At 41.3% G+C, this 26,014-nt stretch overlaps 1 pseudogene; it reads right to left on the minus strand.

Annotated features, from left to right (window-relative positions):
- Positions 1–1,581: 1,581 nt before the first annotated feature.
- Positions 1,582–25,761, minus strand: LOC109244051 (annotated as a pseudogene).
- Between the last annotated feature and the right edge of the window lie 253 nt (positions 25,762–26,014).

Consider the following 26,014-nt stretch of genomic DNA (forward strand, 5'->3'; position numbering starts at 1 on the left):
ATTCCAAATCGCTTTCAAGGTTTAAATTAATTAGCTTTAGATTCTGATTTAGATTATCCAAGATTAAAAAGACAAATTGAAGAAGAAAAGCTAAGAACCTGGCCCTGCTTGGCTAATGGCTGAGCATCACTGATTCTTTCTAATTGATAGTGAATCTTCCCTTCCCTTGTTGAATTACAAAAAGAAAGATGTATTCAAGGGAAGTCGAGCTCAATGGAACAAAAGAAGAGGGCATTTTTCTTAACTTGTCACCTTGGTTAATCATGGACAAGGAAACATATCTGATACTGGAAGCTGGAATGGAGATTGGAGAACATCGGTGGACAGTGGATTGGAGGCCGGAGGCTGGAGCTGAGCGAAGGGCTTTAGGGTTTTTAAAGATACTTTATATACATGGGGTTAGAAATATAAATCTAATAATTCTTAATGGGTTGACAGCTGAACCAATAAAGAAAACGAGCAAACCGTTACTATAAACCGTTAATTAGAAAATTCGAAACCGTTTCCCAGCTGTTAGCCGATAATTCGATACCAATAAATCGATTTACGGTTTGGTTTTAAACATCCCTAGACCAGAAGATGAAGCACATGAAGACGTCATGACAATGTCATCTGACCAAAGTGGCGAGAAGCGACAATCAAGATAGTCTGATACCAACTAATCCTCCTCGAATTGATATTGAGGAGATGATTAACTCTTTTAGAAACTTTTAATATTCTTTGTTCATCTATTGTACTTTGAAGTTCCTCTTTATTTCTTTGACTTCAATAGAAACTCTTGAGTCTTGATGTAATTTGCAAGTTTAAAGTTCAAAAATCAAAATACAAATTTGCAATTTGTATACTTAAAAAATGTAAGGCTAATTTAGCTTCTGAGGTTTTTTTTTCAAATTTGTATCCAAATACAAAATAATACTTTAACTTCAGTTTAGTATTTTCTCATTTTTACTTCATCATACTTTAAAGTTTAAATTGGAAACTCTTCTGGTAGTAGAATGTAAGTTAGTAAGTAATTTGCAAGTTTAGTTTAAACAATAAAGTTAGTTGCAATTTGTAAGTTTAAACTTAATAAAATTAAAACTTTGAGCCTTTGAGGAAATGTATCCAAATACCAAATTCCAAATCCAGTTCTTCAATTCACTCTATAACTTTTGTATTTAAATTAGAAGGTTGTAAAAAAAATTCCCAACACACATTTCCAACACATTAACCCGGCCGATTTAGCCCAACCCCCAGCCCGCATCCTGAAGAGGTCGTGGAATGGAGTGTGCTCAACTTTTGGCCCAAAGAGCAGAGCCCACAACCCAGCACACAAAGGGAAGACCAACTTGACTCGGCACACTGGCTCGATGTGCCTTTACTTAATGCGTTGGGTTGGGCCTGGCCTAGCCCACATGCCAACCATGCCCTGAGGGCTAGTAGCACACAAATTCCACCAAGGTAATTTGCTAAGTCTTCAATGAGTGACGAGTGTATAAAGGGAACATCTGCTACCATTCTGTCATAGGCAAGACAATTTTAATTTTTTATGGCAAAGTATGCAAGGAAAGATCATTTAGGAAGTTCCTTATCTTCAAGAAGTCAAGAACCAAACAAATTTGCACTTTCAGACAGCAACAATGCACCTTTCAACAACAGCAACAACAAACCCAGTATAGTCCAATATAGTGGGGTCTGGGGAGGATAGCGTTTCCTAATTTTTTGTTATAACCTGGATTTTCCAACAAAATCGACCTATTTCTATTTAAACCATGATCATGAGCAAGTGCATAAATATACTCCTGAAAGATAAGTGGATATAGGAAGTTGTCTTGTTGCGATCTATCTGGCTGTAAATATCTTTGGATTTCTTCCATTTGAAATTTGATTTGAACCAAAGATGGAAGATTTTGAGGGTTATCAAATGATACATAGTGCGATACAGTTAAAACAAAGTATTATAGTAAGAATAGATACCTTGGATATAGGTAAACTTCTCAACGGATTCTCTATCATCTCTTTTTATTTTTTTCATTTCGTTTAATTGGTCTATGTTATAGTGTTATAGGATAATAAGATGGTTAGAAATCCTTTATTTTTTCAACCTAATCGCTCTTTTGACTTCGGAAAAAACTTTACAGCTTTACTCCTACCTTGTTGAGATAGAGAGGCAATTTCCAATATATCAACTATGCACCTTTGACTTACAAAAAAGATGTCGGTGATACTTTGACAAGTAATATTCATTTACATGTACCCATTTAGAAACCATGATGTACCACATTTACAAAGGAACACAGAACTAACAACAAACTGAATAATCCAACGAATACAATGGGTCATCATTACCATTAATCTTGTCATTGAGCCCATTCGTTGATGTAGGGAAGTCTGAATCTAAAACAAGTGGGTGCGCATACTTTGAATTTTGAACTAAATCCTGTCGTTTCCTCCGTCTTAGTGGCTTTGAACTGAGAACAAATTACAGGTAAACCAGTAGAATCTCATAACATACTTCTGAAATAACATCAAATAGCTATAAAACAAACTGAAGGAGCATGATAGTTACATACCAAAAGAAGAATGTTTGTTGCTTAGGATCAACGCCATTAGCAACAATCTGAACAGCAGTCCAGAAAGAAAATTAATTCACACAGTAGAAAAAGCATGACTATAAGATTAGTCAAGCAAGTTCAAGTATCTGAAATGAATTAAATAATAGAGAGAACTGACTTCTCAAACCTTTGCCTAACAAAGTTATAGAGACCGTTAGAATCTAACAAGGTATCATACAAATAAAACACATGACCTTATTAAGGAAATTCACCATTAAACTATATAAGTTTCACGTCCGAGTTAAAAGAAAAAGAGCTGACCTCAGATCTCCACATGTCACTTCTCACAGATACATTTACAGCTTGATATTCTTCATTTACCTACAAATGATATGAGGTTAAATTTGACAGCTTTGACAAAACACACAATTAAAATTTAATTTGAAGTTTACCAACCCAAAATTCAAAGTTGAACAAATCGTGAGATGAGCATAAGTGATATCTCAAACCCTAAAACCAGAAGCAAAGATACAAAAATATTAAACTACTTATTTAGTCAATCTAAATCAAATTTCTCGCCCAAACCATTTCAGGGTGGATATGGTATAGCTAATTAGTTTAGTTAAAGAAACGAAAGAAGATTATCCCAGTCTTTACCTTAAAGCTGGCACATTTTACCAAGCAGAGAGGACAGGTGAAGTCCTCAGTCACTGCAAGTTTAGAGAAAATAGCAACTAAGTAGTTTGAATGTGTATGGAAGGAATTTGATCAAGGAAAAGAAAACCGCTCATATAGAAGAAAGTAATGCAAATTTCATCAATTCCACCATTCTAAAATCCATAACTGCACGCAGACCAAGGGCTGAATATATCTTGATATATGTAGGATGCTGGGCAATGTTGGAAATATCGGTGTCTAGTACTGATAATTTCTTGTACAGCTAGGTAAAAGGAGCATTGCATAAAGAGAAATACAAGAAAGGCAATACACACGACAAAATAGAAACATAATGCAGAAAAGAGACGAGAAATGGGTAACTTTACCGTATTATTGAGGCAATGAAGTCGTAGGAATGTCATCATAGGAGAATGAATCATAAGCTGATTTTTCTCCTGCACCAGCTTCTTCTGCAGCAATTTTGACTTGCAGCTGCTGTATTGTTGCCTTCCATAATCCAAACATTATTCAAGAAAATCAATTATATAAGCAAAGAGATAAAAATCTTTTACTACAATTTTCAAGGACATAAGCACTGAGTACAAAAATGACCTACCGGAGCCAGGCACATCAAGGATCTCTTGGCAAGAAACAACAACAAACCATACAGTGTAATCATACTAGTGGGGTCTAGGGAGGGTAGTGTGTATGCAAACCTTACCCCTACTTTATGAAGATAAACATGTTTCTGATAGACCCTCGGCTCAAGCATAAAAAAAAAACCAGTAACAAGCAGTAACAACATTATAATAAGAAACCAAAGCAAAAGATATAGCAGATAGTAATAGAAATCTTTTTTTTAATAAGTAAAAGAAAGTGCTAGTAATTTATTACTATATATTCTATTACTACAGGTAGTAATAGAAATTTAAGAATAAGAGAATACAAGACTAACACTAATATTACTAGTATGAAAAAAAAAACGCTTGACTACTTACTAACCTTCTACCCTAATTTTCGACCTCAACACCCTCCTATCAAAGGTCATGTCCTCGATAAGCTGAAACCACGCCATGTTCTACTTAATCACCTCTCCCCAATACTTCTTTGGCTTATCCCCACCTCTCATTAGCCCCACCAAGGTCAACCTCTCACACCTTCTTAATGGGGCACCTATGCCTCTCCTCTTCACATGCTCAAACCATTTAAGCCTCGCTTCCCGCATCTTGTCTTCCATCCGGTCACTCCTACCCTGTCCTAAATATTTTCATTACTAATCTTATCAATCCCGGTATTGCCCGCACATCCATCTCAACATCCTCATTTCTACTACTTTCATCTTCTGGACATGCGAATTTTCGACTGGCCAATACTCTGTTCCATACGATATAATCGGTCTAACCACCACTCTATAGAACGTACCTTTAAGTTTTGGTGGTACATTCTTATCACACAAAACACCGGATGCGAGCCTCCATTTCATCCACCTCGCTCCACTACCATGTGTAACATCCTCATCAATCTCCCCATTTCTTTGGATTATTGATGCAAGATCAAGAAGGCCACGAATTCAAGAAATTCAAGAATCCATCCAAGATTAGGATTTCTTTTGCTTAAAGATTAGGATTTCTTATTTCTTGTTTCCTAATTATTTAATTCTTGTTTTAATAGGATTATATTTGTAGTTCTAGTCAAACCTATGTTGCTCGGACCCTCTGAAAATGTCTCCGGGTGCGTGTCGGATCCTCCAAAGGTAGTGTATTTTTGGAGGGTCTGACACGGGTGCGATAGCATTTGGAGAATTCGTGCAACATAGAGTCAAACTAGGTGTTAGTTGGTATCCCATCCTTACAGGAATTCTTTTTCTATTTTAGTCAGGATATGTTTTCTTAGCCTTATTCGTATTCTAGTTTAATTAGGATTCGTTTCCTTAACCTTGTCAATTTTACTCATTGTAAGGCCTATTTAAAGGGCTCAATATGCTGAAAATAAACATGAGTGATTAGTTTCTTTGAGCATTAGCTTCAAAAACGTGATTGACTCTTTTGTTTCATCTTCACTTATTCAAAGCTTCTTGCAATCTTATGGGATTGAGGAACGTGTGAGTGAAGTTTCTTTTCTATCTTACATTCTTCTCACATGAGTTTGAAGAACACTTTCGCTAGTTTTGTGAAAAACTTTAGCAGGGTGTTTTTGTTTTTCTCTATTCTTTGTGCTTGAGAGATGCAAAACCTTGAAAGTACATCAATTATAGACCCAAGGTACTTGAAATTTCCTCTCTTGGGGATGATTTGTGCATCAAGTCTCACAGCCACGTCCGCTTCGTGGGTCACGTCACTGAACTTGTACTCCACATATTAAAAGAAGATAAAGTTCCCTTTTTTCACGAAAAAATATATGAAAGAAATTGTCGACAACATATTAACAATCAGTTAATTGCTATGTGTGATGATGCATCGCTATTACTTATTTCATTATGTGTGACCATAATATCAACACCAGAACAACTTCATGCGCAGTGTTTAAAAAAGCGATCGCTTCGTCGCTTTAAGCAAAAAGCGAAACGAAGCGACAACTCATCGCTTTTCTGAAGCTGAGGCGACTCGACCATCAAAAGCGATCGCTTCAACATCTGAAGCGAGAAGCGACGCAAAAGCGAGAAGCAAAAAGCGACCGCTTCAGCCAAAAGGGGTCAATTTTTTTTTTAAAAAAAAAAGATTGGTTTTTTTTATATTATACAAAACATAGACCCCAAAATGAAGACATTTCTTCTCTTCTTCTATTCCATCGAGCATCGTTGTTGCTGCTAGGGTTCCTGAAGTCCGTACAGCCCTCCAGGTAATTTCTTCTTTCTTCTTCTTCTCCTTTTTTCTTCTCTTTTTTTCTCTCTTCTTTCTTCTTCCCGTCGACTGCTGCTAAGTGCTAGGGCAGGCAGTGGTCCTTTGTTTTTTACCTTTTATTCTTCTTATTTAGCCTGTATTTATTAATTTTTGTATGTATTTCAATTTATAAACTTAATTATTATATTTTGAAATGTTGTTGCTTTGCCGATTTTAGTATAATAAACATAATTATTACTCCCTCCCTTCCAATTTATGTGAACCTATTTGACTGGGCACGGAGTTCAAGAAAAAATGAAGACTTTTGAAATTTGTGGTCCTAAACAAGTTAAAATGGGGCCTAGAGTATTTGTGTGGTTATAAAAGCTTTCATTAAGGGTAGAATTGTAAGTTTAAGCTAAACTATTTCCAAATTTAGAAAGGGGTCATTTGGAACGGACCAAAAAGGAATAGGTTCACATAAACTGGAACGGAGGGAGTATTTTTTTCCCAGTTTTTTCCTTTTTATTTGAAATGTTACTAATTGCGTTATATATATATATATATATATGTGTGTGTGTGTGTGTGTGTGTGTGTGTGTGTGTGTGTGTGTGTTATTTTCAGTTTATTTCATTATGTTTGTCTCTTTACAAGGTTTACTTAATGTTTTTTAAGAATTGTGCTTCACTTCAATGAAGCGTGCGCTTCGCTTGAAGTGAGGCGAGCCCCTGTCGCTTTTTTGCGCTTCTCGCTCTTAGAAACACTGTTCATGCGCAAATCAATCAGAAATACTTCAGCAATGCCCTTTCAACATTATTTGTCCAGAAGAACTAGCCTCTACACAATATCTTGCAATGTCCACTATGAACGGATTCTACATCATGAAACACTAAGTGAAAACAGTCTACCTAGAAGAAGCAACCTCTGTACTAGATATGTGAAGAACCGATTACTTGGTTATCAAGCCATATACTTATGATTAAAATAGTAGAGGATCATAAATTGCCCGTTTTCACTTCCAGAATTATTAAAGATAATATAAAGGAGCAACATGAGGAAGAGAAAAAATATCTGCCTTAACTAACAAAAGCCAACTCCAAATTGAGTAATGCCTCAGAGAAGGCATATTGATTCAGAGCTCCCGATGTAGTCAAGTGAGCAAAGAATGGAGATAGATCATATCCAAATTCAACATTTGTATGGAAGATTTGTCGTGTTTTTAATCTGAGAAGCTGGCTTTAAATCTATTTCGATATTGGTAAAAAAAAAAGGCATATTGAAATGAGTTAGGGCAATCGTAACACCCTCACCAGTGGCTAGAACTCAATTTACTGAGGTGATGTTCTAATGGTATTTGGTTGAAGAAAATTTCCAGAAACATAAGTTTTGTTAAACAAAGAATGCAAATTTTGAAGGAGAGAAAAAACTAGTTATCAACTTGATCACTCTTCCAAATTGTCAAAGAGATGTCGGTTCACAATTAGTGCACTAAGCAATATTAAACTAGCACTACATACTTCTATTTAGAAACTTCTGCTAGTGTACCTTCATAAAACAAGGGCTCAAGTCAACAGTAGACAACATCTCAGCTCTCTCCCCTAAACTCAAATTGGGAGACTTTTGCCACAATAGATGAAGTAATTCCATTGGCATTCTTCCCAACAAGCAGTGCCCTTCAAGATTCACTATCACAATTTTGAAAATAAGATTAGAACGAGAAAGGAGATGGACCATGAGAAACCTGAAGAAAAGATCAAAAACTTTGTTTTTAATGGAGGGAAAACATCCCAACATTCAAACCAACTAAATAAGAAAAAAGGAGGTTATCAAACATAATAAATGTCACGACCCAAGTTCGCCCTCCGTGAACTGTCGTGACGGCACCTAGTCTCTACGACTAGGTAAGCCTAACAATTTGCGAAAAAAGAAATAACAGAAATAAACTATCCAAACTGCAGAAATAGTACAAATCAAACTCTTACATTGAACTACATTTTCCCAAAATCCGGAATCTCATGAAATCACAAGCTATGTAATAACTACAGTGTTCTAACTCCAGAGTGTCTAAACAAAAGTAAATATAGAAGGCCTAATACTATAAGCCAGAATGGAAAGGGACTCCTCGGTCTGCGGACGCGGCAGACATACCTCGAAGTCTCTGATGGATCACTCCGCCTCAAGGATGGTAGGACTGAGTCGAAGAACCTGGATCTGCACATGAAAAACATGCGCAAGAAGGGCATGAGTACACCACAGCGGTGCTCAGTAAGTGCCAAGTCTAACCTTGCTCGGGTAGTGACGAGGAAGGTCAGGACCCTACTGAGGTTAAAGGAAATACAAGATATAATAACAGTGCAGAATAAGACAGTATACTTGAGTGCAACAGTAAAAAGGTAACACATGATGGAAGAACAACAACAATTTTAATAGAAACAAAGTAATCAAGGAAAAATAAATACAGCTCAACGCAGAGATAAAAATCGGGGGATCTCCCAGGATACCGTCCTGTAGTCCCCAAATATAAATATCCAGTGGATCTCCCGGGTGTAGTCCCGTAGTCCAACTCATAAATGTGCGGGGATCTACCGGAATATCACATCCGTAGTCCCAAATATAAATACTCAATACTGGGGGAATCTACCGGGTGCAATCCCATAGTTCCAATGTAAAAGTGCAGGGGGATCTCCCGGATTACAAATCTGTAGTCCCAAAGTAAACATACAGGGGGATCTGCCGAGATACCGTCCGTAGTCCCAAAGTAAATACACAGCAGCAACAAGAAGAATACTCAATATAATCAAACTTCACACCAAGGTAAAGCAGGTATTTCTAACCTAACATGCTGCACATAATTCAAATAGGGCAGTAGAACAAATAAGCAGTTAAATAAATTAGACATGCTTCCCTAAGCTAACAACAGGCTTAACTTGCAGGTAGTATAAACAGGAAAGGAAAACACAAATTCTAAGTGCTTAACAGAAACCGGATTTTTCAACAATTAGCACAAGTACGCACTCGTCACCTTACGTACATGGCATTTCAAACATCAATAATACCAAATCCTAAGGGGAGGATCCCCCACACAAGGTTAGACAAGCCACTTACCTCGGACCAACTCAAAATCAACCGGAAACCACGTTCTTGCCACGAGTATTCGACTCCAAGTGGCCCAAATCTATTCAATTCAATTTCATAATGTAAATAACACTTCAAGTAACTGATTCTACAAATAAATTCTATGCTAATACGCGAAATTAGGTAAAATGACCCAAATGCCCCTCGGGCCCACGTCTCGGAATCCGGTAAAATTTATATTTTCAGAATCCTCATACTCCCACGAGTTAATGCATACCAAAAGTACCAAAATCGGACCTCGAATGGTCCCTCAAATCATCACTCAAAGGTCTCTAATTAATCAAGCCCTAACCCTTAATTTACCACTGATTTTCCCTCAAATTTCATGCTTAAAATGATAAAAATCACCTCACTAACGAGTTTAAGGACCAAAGACCTTACCCCCAATGAATTCCTTTGAAAATCTCCCTTGAAAATGCTCCCCAAAGCTTCTTCCCGTTTGAAAAGAGGTGAAAGATAACTCAAATTCGCGAAGGCAACTATTTATATGTTCTGCCAGCTAATCTGCTTCTGCGGTCATGGGACCGCACCTGCAGTCCCGCTTTTGTGGAACAAGGGTCGCGTCTGCGATAATTCACTAAACTCAGATTCCGCACCCGCGGTTTCCCATAAGCAGATGCGGTACCGCTTCTACGGTGAAGCTCCCGCTTCTGCAGTTCCAACTGGCCCTCCCCCTTTCCGCTTCTGCGATTCTAGCGCCGCTTCTGTGGCTCCGCACCTGCGGGACCCAACCGCAGGTGCGGTTATGACAGAAAAATCAGCAGCTACAGCTGCAACTCAAAATTTCAAATCCTTCCGCCAAACATCCAAAATCATCCCGAGGCCCCCGGGACCTCAACCAAAAACACAAACAAGTCTAACACCACTGTCCAAACTTATACCAATCCTTAAAGCACTTAAAACAACATCGAAACATGGAATCAACCACGGATTCAAGCCTAATTCTTAAAACGACCGGCCGGGTCGTTACAATAAAAAATGAAAAAAGTATAAAGGAGCAAAAAACAATAAAAACGACCGGCCGGGTCGTTACAATAAAAAATAAAAAAGTATAAAGCAGCAAAAGACAATAAAAATTGCAGAAACCTTAATACAACAGAATTTGACATGGCAACAACCATTATGTGGTTTTTCTTTTCATGCGCTAATGGAGCTAAACAATGAGTTCATGTTCCAAGAGCTGAGAAAAGCCTGTGGAATTTGTTGAGATCCATTTGTTGACAACATTCCAGATATAACATTCAACTTTTGTATTATATATTATAAACATCAAACCACAAACATGAATTCATAGTCATGTTTAGGTTTATGGGTTATTTTTAAGCTGGCCTGTGCTGCCATAAGATTGAGATATACAAAGTTTCCCGTGTTCCCTTTAAATTTGACTAGTTTCACACAGTTGTTGCTGTTTGACTTTAGGAATAATATCATAAAATCATGTTTCAAGGTCCTAAATGTGCTAGAACCACCAGCATTGAATTAAAAGACGTCCAAATCCTATCAGGTCCACAGAGACAGAAAGAGAAGAAGGGAAATTTAAATAGACGGTGTTAGTGGATGCGAAGGAGAATCACTTTATAAGGGCATAAGGGACAAGTAGAAGGATACTCTGAAATTCTCTTTCCTCAATCAGTTAAATATGAAGATTCAAAAGGAAATGCTTTCTAAGAAAGACAAGAATAGGAAAGAAATTCTATAGATCTAGGTTACTGATAAGTAGGGATTTTAACGTGTTTTATGCTCTTACTTGCCTATGCTTTGAATAAATTGTTAAAAAATAGTCCCAAAAGGCTCATAAGTTGTGCTTGATTGCAGGTTTGATCGACAAAGTGACGAAATGTCAAGGATCGGCTCAAAAGGAGTGAAACCTGCTCAAGTATCAAAGACCAAGTAAACTGAGGGCAAACAAGCCTAGTGCGAACCGCACAAAGTCGAATGCGGCCGCACTAGATGGTTCAGAGAGTTGGCAAAACCAGGCTTCAGGCAATGCGGTCGCGGTACACATAGCGCGATCTGCGGTGAAGGCTCCGCGGCCGCACTACCTTTTTGTGCGGTCCGCGGACAAGAGATTTAGAGAGATGGAATTATGCCAAGTCCAAGCCATGCGGTCCACGATCGTGATTGTGCGGACCGCGCCAGCTGCCTCCGTGGCGGCGGTCCATTCTACGCCGCCCGCGGAGGCCAAGTTCAGAGAGCTCAGAATTGAAGTCAAAGAGCCTAGCGCGGCCGCGGTCCATTTCATGCGGCCCGCGCTGACCCCGTAGGGGTATTTTTGTCCAATTTTTCCAGCCTAGTATTAATAGAACATTTTACCATTTTTTAGGTCATCAGTGAATTCCATACTTTGAGCTATGCTCGTGAGACCTGTTTTGTAGCCATTTTTGGCATCTTAGCTTCAAATTAACGATAGATTCTTGTACTTTAATTTAGTGTTTAATTAATATGTCTTGTTCTTCATCTATTTCTTCATTTTCTCCTTCAAGCATGAATAGCTAAACCCATTAGCTAGGGTTGTGGCTCAATCCTAGTGTGGGTAATTGATGGGTGTTGCCATCTAGGGTTAGATTGACTATGGGTATTTGCTATTTGGATTGATTTTATGTTTTAATCTATAAATTGGTGGTTGCAAACATTGATTTGTGCTTTGTGGATTTGACTCTTCTTGAGAAAGAGAGTCTAAGTCTGCAAAATTGATCCAACAAGGAATTGGGATGGACTCATGAGAAATGATAGTCCCAATTAACGGGTTAAACCTCGAGAGAGTAATCACCCTACTTGAACCCTAGTTGCTTGATCTAATTTCCCTACCCATTTGGTCTCGAGAGAGTCAAGTGGGAAAAATCACTCTCTCTACCGAGAGGTGTGAGAGTGGGTAAAATTGTGCAACGGTTATTGCATAAGCCCCAATTATGTCAATCGAACCTTAGTAACATCTACCCGTCAATTAGTCACCTAGGTGATGTCACGACCCTAGTGCCCTTCTTCCCATTAGATACAACCTTAGCAATTATTTCGTAGCATAATCTAGTTTCAATTAGTAGTTTGATAATAGTAGTTTATAATTGAAAAACCCAAAAATGTTGGAACTGACATTTAGAACAATTACACGACTCTAGTCTAGATAGATACCCAGCTCCAATTTCTAGCTCTCTGAGGAATTCGATCCCGACCCTCATATCGGGTAAAAGCTATTACGACCCTCTCTTCCTACTTTATAGTAGTGTGGGGTTGGCTGCGATCAACTTTTTGGCGCCGTTGCCGGGGAGCTAACGGTTTTGGCTATCTATTTAGTTATTTTTGTGTGTCGTTCTTCTTTCCTTCTTATTTACTAATTTGTGTGTGTGAATACTAAAGGTACCAAATGGCTTTAAACGCGAATGACCCTCTTGGAAACGTGCTTGCGGGGGAGGAGGTAGATGAAATTGGAGAGGATGAGGTGCCTCTTGTACCTCCAGGACCAAGACGAGGCCGCCAGGCCAATGCTAATGATAATGTTCTAGACCCTCCTCCGCCACCTCCAAGAGTGGCTCCTAGAGTGCTACCAAATCAAGGGTATGCGAGTGTTATAGTCCCTCCCAGAATCCGGGAGGGCAATTTTCAGATAACCAATGTGATGTTGACCTTACTTGAGCAGCGTGGGTATTTTACGGGCGCTACGGATCAAAATGCCTACAAACATCTAAAAGGGTTCGTGGATACATGTTGGGGTAGCAAGCAGACGAATGTGTCCGAAGATGCTCTTAGGTTGAGACTTTTCCCGTTCTCACTCCGGGGAAAGGCATTAGATTGGCTAGAGAGAGTCCCCAATCATTCCATCAGAACTTGGGATGAGTTGGCGGATAAATTTATTGCTAAATTCTTCTCACCCGGACACATGGCGGCACTTCGAGATGAGATATTGGCTTTCAAGCAAGAACCCACGGAACCTTTGCATGAGATTTGGGAGCAGTTTAGAGCAATGGTGAAAGAATGCCCAAACAACGATAGGACCGAGGCGATGATTCAATAAACCTTCTATCGGGGCATCAATACGACAAATCAATGCATAGTCAATCAATTGGCCGGGGGTAATTTCATGAAGTTGTCTTATGACGAAGCTTGCGAGATTCTTGATGAGATGGCGGATACATCTTCCGCATGGCAAAGTAGAGCCAATGTTCCCCAAGGTGACCCTACGGTCATCCATTTGCACAAGGAATTACATGACCATGGACAGGCTATAGCAGAGTTGACAACTACAATGAATCAATTGGCTAAGACACAATTGCAGCAAGTCCAAAACCCTCGCCAAGTGAATGCTATGGAAAGTGTTAATTTGCTTACCAACAAGAGAAGGCAAAGGAGGCAACAAAACCAAGGGAATTCCAAGCAATTTGATGATGAGTGTGATGGGTTTCAAAATGATGGATATGATGAGCAAAATGAAGATGTACAATATGTTAACAACTATCAAGGCAATAGAGGCAACTCTTCAAACCAACAATGGCGACCTCAAGGTAATTGGGGCAATCAACAACAAGGTGGTGGTAATTGGAACAAAAACAACCAAGGCGGGTTGGGGGAACAACAGTCAAGGTAACCAAGGGCATTGGAATGGTAATAACAACAATTGGAACAACAATGCTCAAGGCAATTGGAACAACAATGGAAACCAAGGCAATCGGGGGCAAGGCTTTCAAAGGCCCCCAATTTACCAACAACCGAACAATCCACCCCCGTTCCCTTCTCAAGGATCTAGTTCTTCGGGTAATGATATGGGAAGAATAGATATGATGTTCGAACAAATGATGAAGAAGAACCAAGATTCCGATGCTCAATTGGCTTCCCACAATACCTCCATTCGGAATTTAGAGGTACAATTAGGCCAAATCTCTCAATCGTTGAATACTCGCCCAAAGGGTGCTCTACCAAGTGATAGGGTAGTGAACCCTAAGGGTGGGAACAATCATGTGATGGCAGTTACAACACGAAGTGGGAAAGGCGGTGATGTGCATGCCTCGAAAGATAAGCAAGTTGTGGATGAAGATGTTGAGTTGCAAGAAAATGATGTTCCTTTGGTAGTTGAAGATGTGGTTGAGAATGAGGTGAACAATGATGTGAGGATTGACATTGATGAAGCCGAGGTGGAAACTCAAGAGGCCGTGAACCCGTCTAGGGAGCACATAATTGACATGCCGGAGCCGGTGGTGCCAAAAGCCAAGGCACCTTTGCCTAGACCACCTCCCCCATATCCTCAAAGGCTAGCCAAGCAGAAAAGTGACAACCAATTTAAAAGGTTCATTGACATGATGAAGAGCTTATCCATCAACATACCTTTGGTGGAGGCTTTGGAACAAATGCCTGGGTATGCGAAATCCATGAAAGATTTGGTTACAAAGAAAAGATCAATGGACTGTGAAACTATCAAGATGACCCACCAAGTTAGTGCCATAGTACATTTAATGGCCCCGAAATTAGAGGATCCCGGTGCTTTCACTATCCCCTGCACTATTGGTAGTTCAGACTTTGCCAGGGCTTTATGTAATCTTGGGGCAAGCATCAATTTAATGCCCTTCTCAGTTTTCAAGACTCTAGGTATTGGGCCTCCAAGGCCAACTTCCATGAGATTACAGATGGCAGATAGATCAATGAAGCGTCCTCTGGGTATAGTTGATGATGTGCTTGTCCGGGTGGACAAATTCATTTTGCCGGCGGACTTTGTGATTTTGGATTGTGAGGTGGACTATGAGGTTCCAATTATTCTAGGGAGACCTTTCCTAGCAACGGGGAAGGCATTGGTTGATGTTGAAGCGGGTGAGCTAACTTTCCGAGTGGGAGATGAAAAGGTGGTCTTCCATGTTTGCAAATCCATGAAGCAACCCAATAGCACTGAGTGTGCTCTTTTGTGGACATTGTCACAGCTGTGATAGTGGATGACACAAGTTCTATTATCAACATGGAGGATCCCCTTGAGGCCGTGCTCGTAAATCTTGATGTCAATGATGATGCAAGCATAGTGGAATGTGTCAATGCCTTACATGGGATGGGCTCTTATTCCTATGAGCCAAGAAAATTGTCTTTGGATCTTGAAAACCGGAAAACTCCACCAACAAAACCATCAATTGAGGAGCCACCGGTGTTGGAGTTGAAGCCACTTCCTCCACACCTCAGGTATGAATTTTTGGGCTCTAATTTATCTTTACCAGTTATTCTTTCCTCTTGCCTTACTAACATGCAGGTAGATGCCACATTGGCAGTGCTCAAAAAGCAGAAAAAGGCAATTGGATGGACTCTGGCGGACATTCGGGGAATAAGCCCCGCATTTTGCATGCACAAAATTATCTTGGAGGATGATGCAAGGCCTTCCTTAGAACATCAAAGGAGGCTCAATGAAGCAATGCAAGAGGTGGTGAAGAAAGAAGTGATCAACTGGCTTGATGCGGGCGTGGTGTATCCGATCTCCGATAGCTCATGGACTTCTCCGGTGCAATGTCTGCCGAAGAAATATGGGATGACTGTGGTGACAAATGACAACAATGAGCTTATTCCCACTCGAACCATTACCGGGTGGAGAGTTTACATGGACTATCGGACGCTAAATAAAGTGACCCGCAAGGATCATTTTCCCTTGCCATTCCTCAATCAAATGGTTGATCGCCTTGCGGGGCGAGCTTTCTATTGCTTTTTAGATGGGTATTCGGGCTATAATCAAATCTTAATTGCCCCGGAGGACCAACAGAAGACCACTTTCACATGCCTATATGGTACATTTGCTTTCTCCCGGATGCCATTCGGGTTGTGCAATGCTCCGGCGACCTTCCAACGTTGCATGATGGCTATTTTTACCGACATGGTGGAAGACATATTGAATGTCTTTATGGATGATTTTAGTGTGGTTGGTGATTCCTTTGAAGAGTGTTTGGGAAATTTGGATAGAGTCTTGGCCCGATATGAAGAAACTAATCTCGTTCTCAATTGGGAAAAATGCCATTTTATGGTTGAAGAAGGTATAGTGTTGGGTCACAAGATTTCTAAGCATGGGATTGAGGTAGACAAGGCTAAGATCGAGGTGATTTTGAGGCTCCCTCCCCCTACTTCTGTCAAAGGGGTGAGGAGTTTCCTTGGGCATGCCGGGTTCTACCGGCGGTTTATCAAAGATTTCTCGAAGGTTGTGAATCCCCTTTGCAAGTTGCTAGAGAAAGATGCTAAGTTTGTGTTTGATGAGAAATGTATGGAGGCCTTTGAACTTCTAAAGCATAACCCAATTGGAGCATGCCTTTCGAGCTCATGTGCGACGCGAGTGATGTTGCGGTTGGGGGCAGTTTTGGGTCAACGAGTGAACAAAATGTTTCATCCCGTGTACTATGCAAGCAAGACTATGAATGAAGCTCAACGGAACTACACATTGACGGAGAAGGAATTGTTGGCTATTGTGTTAGCCATGGAAAAATTTCGGCCATATCTTATGGGGGCCAAAGTCATAGTGCATACCGACCATGCCGCCCTTAGGTATTTGATGACCAAGAAAGATTCCAAGGCAAGGTTGATGATATAGGTATTACTTCTTCAAGAGTTTGATTTGGAAATAGTGGACCGGAAAAGTAGTGAGAACCAAGTTGCGGATCATTTTGTCCCACTTGGAGGAGGAAGGAAGGCCGTGCGATGGCTTGGAAATCAATGATACTTTCCCCGATGAGCAACTACTTTCTGTGTCAATGTGTGATATGCCATGGTTTGTAGATATTTCTAATTTCATTGTGACTGGCATCATCCCGTGTGAGCTCTCTTCTAACCAAAGGAATAAGCTCAAACGGGATAGTCTGGACTTCTATTGGGACGAGCCATACTTGTTTAAGATTTGCATGGATGGTGTGATTCAAAGGTGTGTCCCGGAGGGTGATCAATTGAGTATTTCGGAGGCTTGTCATTCCTCCCCCTATGGTAGCCATCATGGAGGGGTGAGGACGGCTTCGAAAGTTTTAAGTTGTGGTTTTTATTGGCCGACTTTGTTTAAAGATGCGAGTGATTTAGTAAAGAGATGTGATCAATGCCAACGAGGGGGTGGGATTTCCAAGAAAGACGAGATGCCTCTTAACACAATTCTTGAGGTTGACATTTTTGATGTTTGGGGTATTGATTTTATGGGCCCTTTTGTTAGCTCGTGTGGGAACACTTACATTCTTGTAGCAGTGGATTATGTGTCAAAATGGGTTGAGGCCGTTGCCTTGCCCAACAATGAAGCTAGGAGTGTGGTGTCATTTCTAAAGAAGAGCATTTTCACAAGGTTTGGTACACCCCGGGCAATCATTAGTGATGGAGGATCACATTTTTGTAATAGAGCTTTTGATACCTTGCTATCCAAGTATGGTGTCAACCACAAAGTCTCCACACCTTATCATCCTCAAGCAAGTGGCCAGGTTGAAGTGTCTAACAGGGAGATCAAGAGTATTTTGTCCAAGACCGTAAATGCCAATAGGACCGATTGGTCTAAAAAGTTGGATGATGCTCTATGGGCTTACCGGACTGCTTACAAGACCCCAATTGGTATGTCACCGTATCTGTTGGTGTTCGGGAAAGCATGTCACCTACCAGTGGAATTGGAGCATAAGGCTATGAGGGCCTTGAGAAAGCTTAATCTTGAGTGGGATGTTGCAGCCAATCTTCGTGTTGAAAAACTCAATGAACTTGATGAATTTCGGTTCCATGCATACTCTAGTTCGTCCTTGTATAAGGACAAAATGAAGTACCTTCATGACAAATATGCTCGTGGAAAGGAGTTCAAAGTTGGTGATTTGGTCCTCTTGTTCAATTCTCGTTGTAGGTTGTTTCCGGGAAAGCTGAAATCTAAGTGGAGTGGTCCATTTGAAGTTGTGTATGTGACCCCATTTGGTGCTCTAGATTTGAAGAACAAAAGTGGTGAAGTTTTTAGAGTGAATGGTCACCGTGTCAAGCATTATCTTGGGAAGTTTGATGATAGCCATGTGATGGCTGTGGTTCATTTCAAGTGACGTGATGGTAACATGCGTCGTGCCGCGACGTTAAATCAGGCGCTTCTTGGGAGGCAACCCATGTCTTTTTCTTCTTTTTTTCTTTGATTTTCTTTGTAGTTTAGGTTTGATTTTTGGACTAATTGGTTGTGAGATGTGCAGGGATTGTGTTGATGCAGTGCAAAACATTTTGGAAAAATTGAACAGTCTCTGAAGTTGCCAGTGCGGCCGCATTGCACTTTGTGCGGTCCGCACTGGTAAAAACCAAGTGAGGTGCTCTCTGAAGTTTGCCACCGCGGCCGCATCCCATTTAGTGTGGTCTGCGGTGGACCTCCGCGGTCGCGGTCTGTTTTGCGCGGACCGCGGAGGTTGCCTTCTCAAACTTCTTTTGAACATACCCAGCACGGTCCGCAGTCCGTTTTGTGCGGCCGCGCTGGTAGGTAAGGCTGGGTCCCATACCTTTTTCTATAAATAGACCTCAAGGGTCTCCTTTTACCCTTTTCGAACCCTAATCACTCAGAGCCCTAAAAGTTATTGTTCATCTTCTCTATTGCACAAAAATCTTTGCATAGATTGAATACTTGCATTTCATCTTCACATCTGGTAACATTTCATCCATTTTTGTTTGTTTAATTTTATAATTTCATTTTATTTTCATGCCCAATAGCCCATAGCTTCTTCTTCTTCCCATTTGTCTTTAATTATTAGCTTAGGTTAGTGTAAATGTTGGTTTTTGTGTGTTTGGTGAACTTGTTGAACTGGGTAATTGAGTAGGGACAAACTCTAGGTAAAACACTTGAACAAATATGCAAAAAATTGGAAACCATAACTCAGTGCCAGGATTGGACATCCACCGCGGACCGTAGTCGTGATTGTGCGGTCCGCGGTGGCTTCACCGCGGCTGCATTACCACTTTGTGCGGACCGCGGTGATGAGATTCAGAGAGGAGTCCATAGTCCAGTGCGGCCGCACTTCATTTTGTGCGGTCCGCACTGGCCCACCCCGGCCGCGGTACCATTTTGTGCGGGCCGCGGTGGTGAGATTCAGAGAGTATGTTTGGGAGACCTTATACTTGTGCGGACCGCATTCCTTTTTGTGCGGGCCGCAGTCCACTGTTTCTGCAACCTTTTTCTGTAACTTTTGGGCTTCTGTTCTGTAATTCATTTCCCACAACTAATTCACTGCCTCTGCTGATACTAACAAAACTAGATGTGAGTGCTTGCAGATAATGGTTAGACAACATGGAGGCAAAGGAACAAAACAACCCGGGAGAGGTGATTCCTCCCGAGGGGGCAAAGGAAAGAGAGTAGTCAAACTCACTCCCCAAGCTCGGAAAAACATAAAACAAACCCGCAAGCTGATAAAAGCCGCAGATAGAGCTGCTTCCAATTCCTTGGGGAGTGAGTATGTGCCTCCCAAGACATCTCCTCAGACTCAGTCCCAACTCATATCGTCACCGACTTTCGATTGATTGATGATACTCCTCCGCCATCACCCACTGTCCGATAGCCAATAAATGTTGTGTATGAGTCATCTGAGGGCTCGGCATCCGGTAGTGGGGACTACTCCACCTCCCCTACAGCTTCATTGTCTAGGGAGAGTGCAGAAGGAGGCGAGGAGGAGGTTCAAGGTGCTAGAGAGGTGCAGGGGGGTGGTGAACCTCAAGTTAGGGGTGTTGAACGAACTAGAAACCCCACAGCTTGGGAGGATAGGTTCGTCAGTCAGGTAGCGTTCCACAAGTTTAGGGACTGGTGGCTACTACGAAAGCTGATTCTTGAGAGGAGTTTTATTGAGCGAGACCTTCTACCCCTACACCCAAATGTGCATAGACAGTTTTAAATTTGAGTGGGTTGGGCGCATTTTCGGAGTGAATGTGTAAAGGCGAATGGGCACATGGTCAAGGAGTTCTATAGAAATGTGGCCCACATCTTGAAGGGCACTAAAGTGACCAAAGTGCGGAACAAAAAGGTGGTATTTACTGGGAAGGCAATCAATGAATACTTGGGGTTCGATGACAAAGATGAGACCCTTTACAATGAAAAGTTGGCAATGGGCGAAGAGGTTCATCCGTGGTTAGCTTCATACCTGGCAATCCCGGGTACTGTTCCAGAGTGGTTGCAAGCAGGGACCAAAATATTTTGGAAGACCTTTAATTTTGAGGCTAGGGGGTGGTGACGTTTGTGTGCGTCGGCTTGACCCCACTACCCATGATCAGACTATTTCACTTGCTCGGGCTGTTCTTGTTGCATCTATTATGGCGGGATATCCTATGAACGTGGGCAATGTGATGTCCCGTGTCATTTCTTCTGCAGTGGGGTTGAGCATGACCGGAACTATCCTTTTCCCAACACCCTCACTGTGTATTTCCGGGACCTAGAGGTGGAGAAGAGACCTTTTGATATCAAGGTCAAACCTTTGGCTCCGTTCTTGTGGTACAGTTTGAAGGGCCCAAACAACCCCAAGGACAAGAATTACAAGCCGCCTGCCTTCTGCTCCAACTGGTCAGTCTGAAGAAGCCGGTTGCGGTAGAGCCCTCCACTGAGCTTGCCTCCACCACCGTTGAGTTGCCTCCGGGACCTTCCACCACTGCTGGTCCTTCTACTTCAGCTGGTCCGGGGATTCCGTCTTCCCGGGCCCATCCTATCACTGCCCACCAGCTGAGCCAGGCACTTCACAGCTTGAACAACTGGATGTCATCTGCGTCATCCAAGTTGTCACACTGTCTTTACCATTGTGGCTCAGTCAGCATCACAGCCAACACAGATTCCACAGTCCATTAAGGACACATTGAAGAAGATCCTAGAGAACCAGGAAAAGATCATCAGTACTCAGGATGCCTTGTCTAAGGCAGTGGATTACACGGGCAAGGCTCTGAAGGAGCTTGCCAGGGAGACAAGAAATTGCGAAAAACACGGGCTTCCAAGGAAGTTTGTGAAGGAGCCTTTAGAGAAGATGTGGACAAGCTGAAGGCTGACTCCTTTATAGCCTTTAGCACTTGCTATTGGGGATCCAGCTCCAGCAGCAGTACCAGCAGCAGAGCCACAATAGGAGCAGACACAGAGGCATCCTAGGAAGAAGAGGAAGCTCCGAGTGCAGATGAGGCGATCATCCAGTTGGCAGACCCACCGAGGCCTCCTCAGTCAGCCACAGGATGCCCCCTGATATTCAGCCTGTCCCAGGTCCAGGCCCCAAGTCCCAGCAGCTGAGCAGCAGGAAGACCGGGAACCAGTGTGAGGTTCCCCGCATACAGAGGACCCGGGACCACAGATGATCCCATGCAGACGGACACGGCTTAGGGAGTCTTCATATCTTTCCCTATACTTTTTGATGCTTAGTTTTGCTTTAGTTGGCATTGGGGACAATGCCAGCTTTTATTCGAGGGTGCGCCTTCATTATTTGGATGACTGTAAATATTGATACTATTTTATGCTTTCTTGATTTTTCATTTGGTCTGTATATAACTTTACATTTAGTTACTTTCATTGTATTACATTATTGTATATATTCACCCCCCATTGTATATTCATTCCCCGTTTGTACATATTCATTGTATTTTCTATTTTTCGTAAAAAAATTTCATTTTTAGCTTCTTATATAGGCTTGTAGATTTTTGTTTTGTTTTGACGCTTTTAATAAGCCTTTGATTTTCTTAATGCCACGGTTTTTCCAAAGGTGGAGTATTGTGTGAACCGGGTGGGCTCTTCCAATGATAGATGGCGTGAAAACCTTCTTAAGGGTTTGAGTCCGTTTTTGTTTTTCTTGTTTTTTTTGGTAGTTTATAGTTAAGAGTACCTCAAGCGAAGCTTCACTTGGGCCTAACACATTTGCCTTTGATCCCATGGTCAAAGACAAGAGGTTGTGTTTAGGATGGTGAAAGTAGCGACCTTGAGACTCTTGAGTTGACCAAACAATCATCATGTGGTCTTTCGGACTACTGTGTGCTCAATCGTGTCTAAGGTTGTTGTGGGGCCCCGACTCTATATCTTTAGCAATCCTTGAGTTTGCATGGTGAGAAATCGAACTGTGAGTCCAAGTCCCGAGCCAATGGTCTAGAACTTGCCCTGAATGCTTGTTAGGGCGAAATCTTGAGTGAAATTTGACTTGAGAAGTGATTATAGGCTCTCCTTGATCCAAATAAGATAGTTGAACAACTTCCATAGCCTACCAATGATATGATCCCTAGTTAACCCCTTTGAGCCTTAGACCTTTTTCTTTCAAGAACCATGTTACAAGCCTATACCCGTTCTAAAAGATACCCTCTCTTGGCACCCGATCTTTCCTTGAGCACATGGCAAAAGTATAAGTTTGGGGGGAGAGACGAGGAGTGCAACAAAGTGGTAAAAAGGCACAAAAGTGAAGAAAAGGAAAGACAATGAAAAAGAAAGAAAAGCAAAAAGATAAAGAGAAAGTACAATGTGAAAAAGAATAAAAAGGGATTCAAGAAAAGCAGTGAAAAAGAAAGAAATGTGTGGAAAGTTGAAAAGGGAGAAAAGGTTTGAAATGCATAATAATGAGTGACAATGAGTCTCTCTAACCCCTTAGAAAGAGGTGAAATGACTCAAAGAGTCAAGTGAATTGTGCCAAATTAATCAAAAGAAGTGCTTAAGGGAAGATGGAACCCACTTAGACCAAAATATTTCCTACCCTAAACCTAAAGCCTTCACAATGACTCCACAAAAGCCCTATATGATCTTAAGTTGAATGAAGCTGACATTAGTGGATACTTACATAAGGGGAAAGCAAATTGTACTTAGAGCCGGACTTGTGACTTTTTTTTGAGAGAGATGAGTGAATTCCCATTAACCTCGGTTTGTGTGTCAATACTCTAAAAGGTGAGGTTTGCTTAGGGAAAGTTGAGGATGTGTGAGTTTGGGTTCCACAGTGACCAAAGTAATTGAGAGAGTTCTGTGATGTAATGAGTCAACTCTTGATGCTCTTGTGTCACACTTGATCCATGGCCTTTCAAAGTTTAAATGTTGTTGATGATTCATTCGTATTGAGGGCAATTGTTAGTCGCAATTGATGCTTGTTGAGGTTACTTTAGGATTGCTGGAAGTTCTTGGATTTTACCTTAAGGGATGGGTCTTATTTTGTTTGCTTGAGGACAAGAAAAGGCTTAAGTTTGGGGGAGTTGATAAGTAGGGATTTTAACGTGTTTTATGCTCCTACTTGCCTATGCTTTGAATATAAATTGTTAAAAAATAGTCCCAAAAGGCTCATCAGTTGTACTTGATTGCAGGTTTGATCGACAAAGTGACAAAATGTCAAGGATCGGCTCAAAAGGAGTGAAACTTGCTCAAGTATCAAAGACCAAGTAAACTGAGGGAAAACAAGCCTAGTGCGGACCGCACAAAGTCGAATGCGGCCGCACTAGATGGTTCAGAGAGTTTGCAAAACCAGGCTTCAGGCAATGCAGTCGCGGTACACATAACGCGGTCTGCGGTGAAGGCTCCGCGGCCGCACTACCTTTTTGTGCGGTCCGCGGACAAGAGATTCAGAGAGATGGAATTATGCCAAGTCCAAGACACGCGGTCCGCGGTCGTGATTGTGCGGACCGCGCCAGCTGCCTCCGCGGCCGCGGTCCATTCTACGCGGCCCACGGAGGCCAAGTTCAGAGAGCTCAGAATTGAAGTCAAAGAGCCTAGCGCGGCCGCGGTCCATTTCATGCGGCCCGCGCTGACCCCGCAGGGGTATTTTTGTCCAGTTTTTCCAGCCTAGTATAAATAGAACATTTTACCATTTTTAGGTCATCAGTGAATTCCAGACTTTGAGCTGCGCTGAGCCATTTTTGGCATCTTAGCTTCAAATTAACGATAGATTCTTGTACTTTAATTTAGTGTTTAATTAATATGTCTTGTTATTCATCTATTTCTTCATTTTCTCCTTCAAGCATGAATAGCTAAACCCATTAGCTAGGGTTGTGGCTCAACCCTAGTGTGGGTAATTGATGGGTGTTGCCATCTAGGGTTAGATTGACTATGGGTATTTGCTATTTGGGTTGATTTTATGTTTCAATCTATAAATTGGTGGTTGCAAACACTGATTTGTGCTTTGTGGATTTGACTCTTCTTGAGAAAGAGAGTCTAAGTCTCCAAAATTGATCCAACAAGGAATTGGGATGGACTCATGAGAAATGATAGTCCCAATTAACGGGTTAAACCTCGAGAGAGTAATCACCCTACTTGAACCCTAGTTGCTTGATCTAAAATTTGCCTACCCATTTGGTCTCGAGAGAGTCAAGTGGGCAAAATCACTCTCTCTACCGAGAGGTGCGAGAGTGGGCAAAATTGTGCAACGGTTATTGCATAAGCCCCAATTATGTCAATCGAACCTTAGTAACATCTACCCGTCAATTAGCCACCTAGGTGATGTCACGATCCTAGTGCCCTTCTTCCCATTAGATACAACCTTAGCAATTATTTCGTAGCATAATCTAGTTTCAATTAGTAGTTTGGTAATAGTAGTTTATAATTGAAAAGCCCAAAAATGTTGAAAGTGACATTTAGAACAATTACACGACTTTAGTCTAGATAGATACCCAGCTCCAATTTCTAGCTCTCTGAGGAATTCGATCCCGACCCTCATATCGGGTAAAAGCTATTTGTGACCCTCTCTTCCTACTTTATAGTAGTTTGGGGTTGGCTGCGATCAGTTTCCATAGTGCAAATATTATGTCATTTCATTATAGTCTTCTTTCTTTTACTTCAGGCCTGTGAAATAAGTCACTCAAAACTGAAGAAACATGTTTCTAGATGTGGCACATTATAGGTCGTTAGACTCACACATTGTGTATGTTTAACTTATTCTAAAACATCAAAATGAATACCAAAAGAGATAACAAAATGAAAATTTGCTGAGTTTGACAAATGCTTGCAATCATAAAGATTATTTGACACCGGTAACTGCACAAAATAAGGATCTTTCCAACTTCCACGCTACTTACATGGAAATAAAGATGTATCCAAATGATCTCTAGCAAGTTCAGCTGTAAAAGAAGAAACCAATTATAGTTGGCCCTCCTAACGAATATCAACAAATAAAGTTTCAGAAAACACTTTATACCTACCAAAGCTGATAAACAAGAGGACAAGAGAGCCAGCCCTTATTTCAGCTGAAAGTTTATCCATTTCGGGGAGAAAGAATTTTGCTTGAGCTCGATTTATTCCATCAACTCCAGTGAAAGAAGTTGATATGCATGCCCGCCTAAATTGATAGACAGCAGAATGCTATAACCAATGGTATTAGCGAGGTACCCAACAACAAACATGATTACAATTCACCGGATGTATTTGCACAAAATAAGAACTTACTGCCTCAGCACCTGCGGCATTCGATACTGGCCTTGCTAAAATGACACACAGAGGAAAAACACTCTGGAGCTGTGATTCATCGTTCACAGTTGCTGGCACAGATATTGCCATTTGAATCCTAAAGAATTTAGCCACAGTAGTAAACCAAAGCTATCTAATTGCAAGTATACATACATTGATGAAATCAATATCACTAAAATTCATCGCTTGGTTGGTTAACGCGATGAAGTGATATGGAGCAAGGGGTTATCGTTTGTACGCAGTGGAATCAGAGGGCTCGATTTCCCGCCATCAAGCCATCTCGGGAAGGTACCTCGATATCCCGAGGATATGACGCCATCTCGGTTAGACATCCCGAGACCCCGAGGATATAAAGCCACAGCTCAGTTATTTCCTTCGGGGTCTATCAAGACCTGATTCGAAGCTGAGATCGGGATAAAGAAAGGAGTTCCCCGAGGCATGCGGTTGAATCTGACAGGACCGGCCTATCCCTAGCCTCTGATGGCATATCAAGTCAAGCCGTCACATCTCCATATTTCGTATATTAGATATATATGTATTCGTTACTAAGTCTCCTCTCCTATATAAAGGGG

The sequence above is a fragment of the Nicotiana attenuata genome, unplaced genomic scaffold (assembly GCF_001879085.1).
Source record: "Nicotiana attenuata strain UT unplaced genomic scaffold, NIATTr2, whole genome shotgun sequence".
Classification (NCBI taxonomy): Eukaryota; Viridiplantae; Streptophyta; class Magnoliopsida; order Solanales; family Solanaceae; genus Nicotiana; species Nicotiana attenuata.